Raw genomic sequence first — 10,016 nt, 5'->3', positions numbered from 1 at the left:
AAGAGGAAGCATGTGGAATCATACTGCAAATATATGTTGCCTTATGGGACACACCAAAGAATTTTAGAAGAAAATCAACCTGTGCTTTATGGATTATAGCACAGCCTTTGATTGTGTAAATCATAAACTATGGATGGTTCTTAAGGACATGGGAGTGCCACTGCATCTGCTTATCTTAAGGTTTAACCTGTGCTCAGAACAAAAGAACCCCATTAGGGCAGAATATAGAGAAACAGAATGGTTTCCTATTAGCAAAGAGGTCAGGTGAGGCTGCAATATATCACCCAATCTGTTTTAGTTTGTAAGCTAAACATATAATGTACAATGCTGGATTAGACTCTGAGGAAGGAGGTGTGAAAATTAAAGGAAGGAACATCATCAAATTAAGATACGCAGATGACACCATACCACTAGCAGAAAATAGCTAGGACTTGGGACAACTACTGAAGAAAGTCAAGGAAAAATATGCAAAGTCAGGTTTACAGTTAAACATTAAAAACACAAAAATAATGACCATAAATGAATTACATAATTTTAAAGTAGACAATGAAGACATTATGATAGTGAAAGGTTCCCTATACCTTGGCTCAACTGTTAATTAAAATGGGGACTGCAAGCAAGAAATCAGAAGAAGACTATGATTTGGAAGGGCAGCTATGAAGGAACAAGAAAAGGATCCTGAAGTGTTTCACTGAATATCAAAGTCATTATTTGTATTTCTAATTTCTGTGTTTGGATATGAAATCTGGACAGTGAAGAAATCTGATAGGAAGAGAATCAATCCATTTGAAATGTGGTGCTAAAGGAGAGTTCTGTGGATATTCTGGACTGACAAAAAGACAAATGAATGAGTCCTAGAGCAAATCAAGTCTGAACTCTGATTAGAAGCCAAGATAACTAAACTTGAGACTGTCATACTTGGGTTATATACCAAGAGATATTACTCATTATAAAAGGCAGTAATGAGAAGACATTACTCATTACAAAAGGCAATAATGCTTGGAAAGTTAGTAGGCAGCAGGAAAAGAGAAAGACCACATTACAGTTGTATAGACTCAAATGAGGTCCAGCATGGTCTAGTGCGAACTATGACTTTGGAGACTAGGGTCTGAATCTCCAGTCAGCAATGGAAACCTACTGGATGACCTTGGGCAAGTCATACCCTTTCAGCATCGGAGGAAGGCAAAGGCAAACCCTTTCCCAACAAATCTTCCACCATAAGTCAGAAATGGCTTGAAGACACATAACAACACTCAAGTCAAGCCATTACCCAAGTTTGCTTATCACACAATACCAGGAAAGATTCTAGAGCAGATAATTAAACAGAGAGTTTATGAACATTTAGAAGGAAATTCCATAAACACAAAAAGTCAATATGGGTTTCAGAGAAACAAGTCATGCCAGACTAATCTGATCTCTTGTTTTGATAAAATCACCAGCTTGGTAGATGTAGGAAACACTGGATACTGCACATTTTGATTTCAGTAAGGCTTTTGACAGAGTCTCCCATTACATTCTTGCAAAGAAGTTAGACAATGCAACTGTTAAATGGATTTGTAACTGATTGACTGGCTGAACCCAAAGTATGCTCAACAATGGGTCCTCTTCATCCTGGAGAGAAGTGTGGTGCCACAGGGTTTTGTCTTGGGTTCAGTGCTATTCAACATCTTTATAAATGACTTGGAAGAAAGAATAGAGGGCATGCTTATCAAATTTGCAGATGACACCAAATTAGCAAGAGTAGCTAATATCCCAGAAGACAGGATCAAAATAGATTAGAAGGCTGGGGCAAAGTTAACAAAATAAAATTCAACACAGAGAAATGTAAGGTACTGCACTTAGGGCAAAAAATGAAATGCATAAATATAGGATTGGAGACAACTGGCTTAATGAGACTATGTGTGAAAGGGATCTGGGAGTCTTAGTAGACCACAAGTTGAACATGAGTCAACAGTGTGATGGGGTAAATAAAAATGCCAATATGATTTTAGACTGCATCAATAGAAGTACGTCTAGATCAAGGGAAGTAATAGTGCCACTCTATTCTTCTTTGGTCAGGCCCCACTTGGAATATTGTGTCCAGTTCTGGGCACCACAATTCAAAAAGGATGTTGAGAAACTGAAGCGTGTTCAAAGGAGGGCAATGAAAATGGTGAAGGGTTTGGAAACCATGCCCTATGAGGAGCGACCTTGGGAGCTGGGCATGGTTAAGAGATGACATGATAGCTCTGTTTAAGTATTTGAAGGGGTGTCACATTGAGGATGGAGCAAGCTTGTTTTCTGCTGCTCCAGAGAATAGGACCCAGAACAATGGATGCAAGCTACAGAAAAAGAGATTCCACCTCAAAATCAGGAAGAACTTCCTGTCAGTAAGAGCTGTTTGACAGTGGAAAACTCTCCCTCAGAAGTGGTAGAGTCTCCTTCTTTGGAAGACTTTAAAGAGAGGCTGGATGGTCATCTGCCAGGGGTGCTTTGAGTGGATGTTCCTGCATGGCATGGGGTTGGACTGGATGACCCTCTTCCAACTCTATGATTCTATAATTTTATGAAGCAATATCTGGTGACATTCTCTGTTGATGTAGTGTGCCTTCAAAACATTGCCGACTAATGACAATCCTATCACAGATTTGGTTCTTTTGGGGGGGGGCGTTCACAGGAGGTTTGTCACTGTCATCCTCTGAGGTTGAGAGAGTATGACTTCCTCAAAATCATACAGTGGATTTACATGGCTGAGCCAGGATTTGGACCCTGGTCTCCAAAGTCATAGTCTAACACTCAAACCACTACACCGTGCTGGCTCTTCCTTACTACCCAACATTTAAAGGAACATAAACAGAGTCCTTTATTTCACCTGGCAATCTTACTGCAGATGTGTAAATTAAGTGCTGCCCTTTCAGAAAAGAACATTAATAGAAAAGTATGCAGTATATTCCATTTTCTGCTGGTGAAAAGCATCCTCAGTCTCATGCATACTATTAATTAGGGTGTGTGCTGGTCAGAGTTTGCAGATAACAGGGTATTTGCACCATTAACAAGCAGTATAGAACAGAAAAATTCAGCAGATATAATTTCTTGTCAAACTGCCTCTGTTGAAATCTTTTTTGATTAAAATTCTCATGTCTACCCAGCTATTAATGGTTTAGAAGTCCTGCTTTGCATATGGCCAGTGAACACCCTACAAAGTTGGCATTTACCTACTATTAGTTAAGAAACCAGCAAAAAGGAAAAAAGGATGTGGTGTATTAGAGATCTACCACTTCATTATTTAGTTGAACCTTAAAAACTAAACTTTGTTCAAAACAACCCTTCTTCAATACTTTTGTACATTTTAAGTTATAAGTATACACTTTGGTTTTTAAATAAAATGCTTTATGAATATTGTAAAGAGATTGTATACATATAAAAAATAATAGCGCATGCCAACAGTTATTTTTCTCAGAGAGAAACTGACCTTTGACCAGAACCTAATTTGAACACAATAATAAATGAGGTTGGATTAGCATATGCAGAATTTCCTATGCCTACATAAACATTTCACATCCTCCAGTAACAGCAGAAAAAGGAGAAGCAGAAAATGTGAAGGTCACATGCAAAATAGATGGATACTACATGAAAGGCATGCAAGTTTATGAGTAGCATAAAATATACTAGATAAAACTCAGCTTTTTATAGCAGCATTTGGTGCAGAGGTTACATGCAATGTAAATAGTATTTATATATACTTCTATGAAGGAAAAAAACAGTCTACATTGGAGGATCAAACTACTGTTAGAATATGAGGGGCTTAGGTAATATTTTCTCTTGCAGGAAAAAAACAAAAACCTCTCAGTTCATATATTATGTCAAACTATGATTTGTGTTAACTATAATTTAAAAATTACAACATTTTGGGAGGAAATATGAGTGATAATATAGTTGCCCCTCCATTTGCGTGGACTTCAGATTCGCAAACTTTGCTTAATTGTGAGGAGCAAACAGAGGGGGTTAAAATGGGGCATACGCCCCCATTCAAGCCTGTCTGCGAGTTTTCATTTTCGTCGAGCATTCCGGAATGGATCTCCCACAAAAATGGAGGGCTGACTGTATTGGGTTTTCAAGCAGAAAATCAGTCAATCAAATTCACTGGTTTGTGCTCCAGTCAAGGCTGAGGCTGAACAATAGCCCATCTCTTTTGCATATCCTCTTAACCTGAGGCCTGGCCATCAACGACAGAACAATACACAGATTAACATGGGAATCACTCCTCCTTACTCATCCTCTTCCAGGTCAGCATTCTCTGAATATGCCAGCCACAAATGCTGGCAAAATGCCAGGAATAAACTCTTCTAGAACATGGTCACATAGCCCGAAAAACCCACAAAAAACTATGGATGTCGGCCATAAAAGTCTTCGACTTCACAATAGCCCATCCCATACCCACCTGTCCACATAGGACCTAGCAGAGAAAAGAAACAAGCATAGTCTTTACTTACAAATAAATTGTTCCTGATTTCCATAAGGAAAGATTTAAAGTAATGGGATAACTATATGTGAATTAATTATACAGAGGAAGGGGAAAGCCAAACAGTCAGAAACAGAGGGGTTCTACAGACCGGCACTTTGTGCCAGCCTGTAGGTGTGGTGAGGGCTGAGTGTCCGGACACTCAGAGCCCTCACCACGCCACCCGTGTGCCATCTTGGCACGTCCCCGTCTACATGGTGCATGCCATGGTGATGCTCATTGTGCAGAGTGCCTAAATGGTGCTGTGCACAAGGGGCATCATCTTGGTGCATGAGTGCACCTTTGGTGCCCCTTCCAGGACACAAAAAGAAGCCTCTTTTCAAGGCTTCATTTTGCTGCTTCCGGAGGCTGCGGCATGCGGTTGCCACAACCTCCATCTGGGGAGAAAAGGGGTAGCTTCAGACCTCCCCAAAGGGGCGCAGTCTGTATAGCCCCAGATTCTAGACTTTAAGAAAGTTGATTTCAGTGCTGAGATTGCATGCCCAGAAATGTTCCAAGGGAAGGAAGTTCATAATGCATGTTAGAATTTATGATATTCATTAATTTGTGTTTATTGTTTTAAATTATATTTTGGTATACTGTCTAGTATAATGTCTAATCTTTGTTTAGTTTTATATATGTGTCTGTTATTTGTATACGTGTATATTGTTATTTTAATATTGAATGTGATGTATTGGTGGCACCAATGATTTCACTTCCTAGTTTTTCCTTCTCATATTTATAGCAGATTGCCTGTTTTCTTTCTTTCAAATATTTGTGGAACAGTGACAGCATGGTATGCACAATATGTAGCCTGCATTGCAAGGATGATGAGAGGGAAGCTAATCAACTAACTCAGCCAATCTGTCTTGCTCTTTGCCACATCTACCATGTGGATATTTTTGACCATGGGAGCGTGCACTGCCTCTTACAGGTTTTCTGATCCAGCCAGCTTTTTGTACTCAGTGGTGTGTCATGGTACAGAGATAAAACAGGAGAACTTATAAAATAAATGATGGTTTAAATTAAAGATTTATTAAGGCAAGCAAGTTAACCGTTATTCAAAATATACTAATGGATCATATTAATTTTCACATTGTTTGAACAATTTACCATGGTAGTAATTAAAAGCAATTAAAACACGTCCACCAGCTGCATTCTAGACCATTTCTCCAACCCAGCCAATACTTCTCTCAATGAATTAGTTTCTAATTTTACCAGTTTCCAAACTGCATCCTCCATAGGGATTCATTCTGTCTTCTTTCTGTAGCAGGACTTTAACTTCAGGTCTGGCACTGTCTAATTCTTATCTTCCCTTTTCAATTTCCATACTTTTCATTAACCATCTGTGTCTACAGACTTTATTCTTATACACTTCTATTCCTATATTATTTTTACTTCCCACTCCCAAACCTAGCCAATCAGAAAGGTAGTAAAATTTTGGTTAACATTTTATTTCTATTTTATTATTCTTAATTGTGACTAAATTGTTCTTTTTCTCAAAAGCTCATTTCTCTTTTAATTGTTTTGTTCCTGAAGTGACTCTTGACCATCCTAGATGCAATTTTTCTCTCTTCAGTGTTTTATTTCCATGTGGATCTTCTAACTCTCCACTGAAATTTGGCAGTCTTTGTTCAGAAAAGCTTCTAAAATAATAAAAAAAAAACCACTTAAAAATGAACATCTATGTGCTGACATTAAACAGTCCTGGAATTCACAGGTAGAGATTGTAAAATGTTCTTCTGTACTTTCCCTAGATATGCTTTCTTTCCCATTTGAATTGTTTAAACCTAAACTGTTTTAATCTCAAATATGAAAAGATTTGGAAAAATTCTTCAAACAGAAAATAAAACAAAACCTCTGCATACAGACACACTGAATTTGCACTGGGTAACATATACAGCTTTTCTCAGCACAAAGAAGACCTGTTTTACCTGCCTGCTATGTAGTCATGAAACGAAAAAGAAGCTGCAGTCCCAGTTCAGTACCACAGCCATGGCTGAACAGAATCAAAGCCAGATGTTTACTATTTAAGCAGATAAAGCACAAGGCCTGGATATCAGAGGCATTACTATGGTGTCCAGGGAGTGCAGACCACACCAGGTGACACCTCTAGGTCTGGTGGGGCTGCTGGCCAGCTGGAAAGGGAAAATCCAGATGGTGGTGGCAGCAACTGTAGCATCACAGACTCCTCCCCTTCCTACCACCATCACCTCTCTTTCTTACCTAACCAATTACTGGTGGACAGCAGCAGCAATTCACCACTACCTCCTCCCATTCATGCTGCTTGACTGCCTTGGGCTCTCTCAACCTTGGCCAGAAAAGCACAAGTTGGCAGCAGTGCCATGGTTGCAGTCAAGGATGGGGCAGTCAAAGGGGATGGTGGTTGGCAACGGCAGCTTCCAGCCACCTCCCAATCATGCTCCTTCACTACCTTAGGCTCTCTTGACAAACTTGGCCAAGGGCACAAACCAAGGGAGAAGCATGAGGTGGTAAAGGCAAGCCAATGGCAGCTGAGGATGGGTTGTGGGAAGAGGCTGTCAAGTGTCAGCAGATGCAGCTCACTGCCACTACCTCCTATTCATGCTGCTCCACTGCTGTGGGTTTTTAGCCTAGGTCAAGACAGCCCAAGGCAGCAGAAAAGCACAAGGTCGTGGTGGTGGCAGTAAGCCAGGCGCAGCCTAGTGAGATATTGCTGTATAGCGTGAGGGGTGGTGGTGGTGAGGATGGGGTGGGGTTGGACTGGTGTGGGTAGGGGGTAGCAGTGAGAGCCACAGATTCCTCCCCTTCCTGCAACCATCATCTTTTTTCCCTATCTGGCCAGCTGCTTCACCAGATCTGGAAGGGATGGCACCCAACCTCACCAGTAGCCATAATGGGTGGACAGCAGAGGTGACCTGTCTAGCAAAAGGGTTACTGGAGGGTGCATCAGGCAGCTTGGGCAGGACAAGGAGGATGGTAAGGCAGTCAGGAGTGGGAGGGCAGATGGTGAGCACTCCTTCCTACCTGCTACCACTTCTCCTTCTGCTGCCCCTCCCTTCCCCTTTCATTATCTCCCCAGGTTGTGTCCCCTGGGTTGGCTGCCTGCATGGAGATAACAACATGAGTTATCACACTGGGGTGACACCAACCCTAGTGTCACCACTTCTGGATATACACACCTGTCAGTTCAATTTTTCCTGTATTTTTCTTAAATTAAATTCCTTCCAGACCAAATGTATTTTTAAAATGTTCAAATTAGAAAAAAATAAAAATAAAACCTCTTAATCCCTACCCAAATCCCAAGTATGTAATTTATGGCTGAAGTTGCCATAGAAGAAGTAATTTATGGCTGAAGTAGAACCAGTCTGTGCCCATAATTTTATTTCAGGAGATTATCTAGAAAGGAAGGAGAGAGATGATTCACCTGGTTGTAGTGAAATGTAATACAGAACACACAATGGATACACAGGGTCTATTATCCCTTTTATCAGGATCAAGTACATGATACTACCCTTTAGGCAAAATTTCATATTCATACAAGCTGCTTTAGGGATGCTTTTTACACATTACCCAAGATGGGGGCAAGTCTATTAGATGACATCATCTTTCATTTCAGCCTCCAAATGAGAGTCAGTCTGTCAGAGAGTGCCAAGCTCTCAAAGTGTCACAAATGCATAATTTGATGGAGGGGGGAGCATGCCTGGGTAAGTCAGATTTGAATTCCTTTGAAAATTCATTCTCTAGTTATGTGCTGACACACATGTAGACCAAATGACCACAACCTTCCCCAGTTTCTCACACAAAATTTGATACTGCTGTCTGAGACTGAAAACGTATTATGGAAGGATATGTAATGTCTCATTTTGATGTAAGAACTATAATGAATGAAAAGAAATTTGTAATTAAGTCTATATAGGAAAACATATTGTCGCTCAAAGGAAAGATTTTTCCAAAGCGAGTCTGCAGGGGAAATCCAGTAAGTCTTGGCATATAAAGCAAGTTAATCTGTATTGATATTTAGCATGTCAAAGGTTACCACCCAGACCTTTAAGCACCACACACATGAAAGTTATAACAGGCGCATTAGGGTGGAGAACATTATTATACAGCACAAATTCCCCTGTATCTTAAAAGCTATAGTGCATAATTCAAGAGCTGTAAAAAAAAAAAAGGCTTTTCTTCTGGAGCCCAAAATGAAGTCTCACAAGATTAGGAGAAAGTTGCACTTTCCAGGTCTTGTGCAAGATGTGATTATGGGCCTGTATAAGGCCTGAGTGCCACTTTAGTGCCCTCTCTGTGCCAGTATGATGAACCTCACCCAAACATCCAATGCAGTAATATCAGCTGATGCTAGTTACCTTTTGGATTCTGAGTATGAGAAGGGCAGCTATGAAAGATCCTAAAAAGTAAAGATATACAACTGAGCACCAAAGTTAGAATCATCCAAGCCATTGTATTCTCCAACACCATGTTCAGATGTGAGAACTGAACAGTAAAGAAAGCAGACAGAAAGAAAATCAACTCAATGGAGATTTGGTGCTGGAGAAAAGGGCTGAGAATACTGTGGATGGTCAAAAAGACAGATAAATGTTTTCTTGAACAGATCAAGTCTGAGATCTCCTTAGAAGCCATGATGACCAAATTGAAGCTGTCGTACTTTGGCCACATCATGAGATGGCATGACTCCTTAGAAAACACAATGATTCTAGGAAAGGTAAATGGTAATAGAAAGAGAGGAAAACCACATGCCAGATTGATAGACCCAATCAGTGAGATCACAGGAATTAACATGCAGGCAGTGAAAGGGGCTGTGCTGGCAGTGTACTTGTGAATAGGAAGCTGCATTGATCATCTGTTCTCAAGTAGGGAGCCACCACAGTGGTCTACTCACATGTAGGGGGCTATTGCCACCTCTACTCACAAGTAGACTACCAAGTCTACTCTCTACTTGTAGGTAGACCACCGCTGTTGCCCCCTTCACCATATAGGTGGAGAAGAGGTTAATAGGTCCTTTTGGCTATGCCCCCCAGGAACACCCATAAACACCAGGTGACACTGCAGGGGCAACACCACTGCAATGCAGGACCTAACTAGAGTGGTGAAGGATAGGAGTTCTGGTTGATGCCTTATTCACAGGGTCACCATGAGTCACTTGAGGGAAGTTAACAATAACAGTAATAACAACAATTCCTTATTGGCCTATTATATTTTGTTTTGGTTGCTGCAGTTTACCTATTCCATATTATTGCTTGCTTAATTTAATGTGATTAGCTATTTCTTAGGACACATCTCGCAAGAAGTGCAGATCTAGGGAAAAGGGTTTTGATTTAACGAACACATAGAAGCCATTTGAAATCTACCTGGGTGAAGGTTTTCTGAGAGAGGCTAACCAGGGACGTAGCCAAGGGGGGGGTTCTGGGGGTCTGGACCCCCCCTTCCATTAGAAAAATGAATGGTGTGTGCTGCTGCGCCGCCGCACTCAAGCCCCATTATAATGATGGCACTTAGTCTGGACCCCCCCCCCCTTCCTAAAATCCTAGCTACGTCCCTGGGG

The sequence above is a fragment of the Sceloporus undulatus genome, chromosome 1 (genome assembly GCF_019175285.1).
Source record: "Sceloporus undulatus isolate JIND9_A2432 ecotype Alabama chromosome 1, SceUnd_v1.1, whole genome shotgun sequence".
NCBI classification, from domain to species: domain Eukaryota; kingdom Metazoa; phylum Chordata; class Lepidosauria; order Squamata; family Phrynosomatidae; genus Sceloporus; species Sceloporus undulatus.
The sequence above is the reverse complement of the archived record's forward strand: the minus strand, read 5'-3'. Positions refer to the sequence as shown.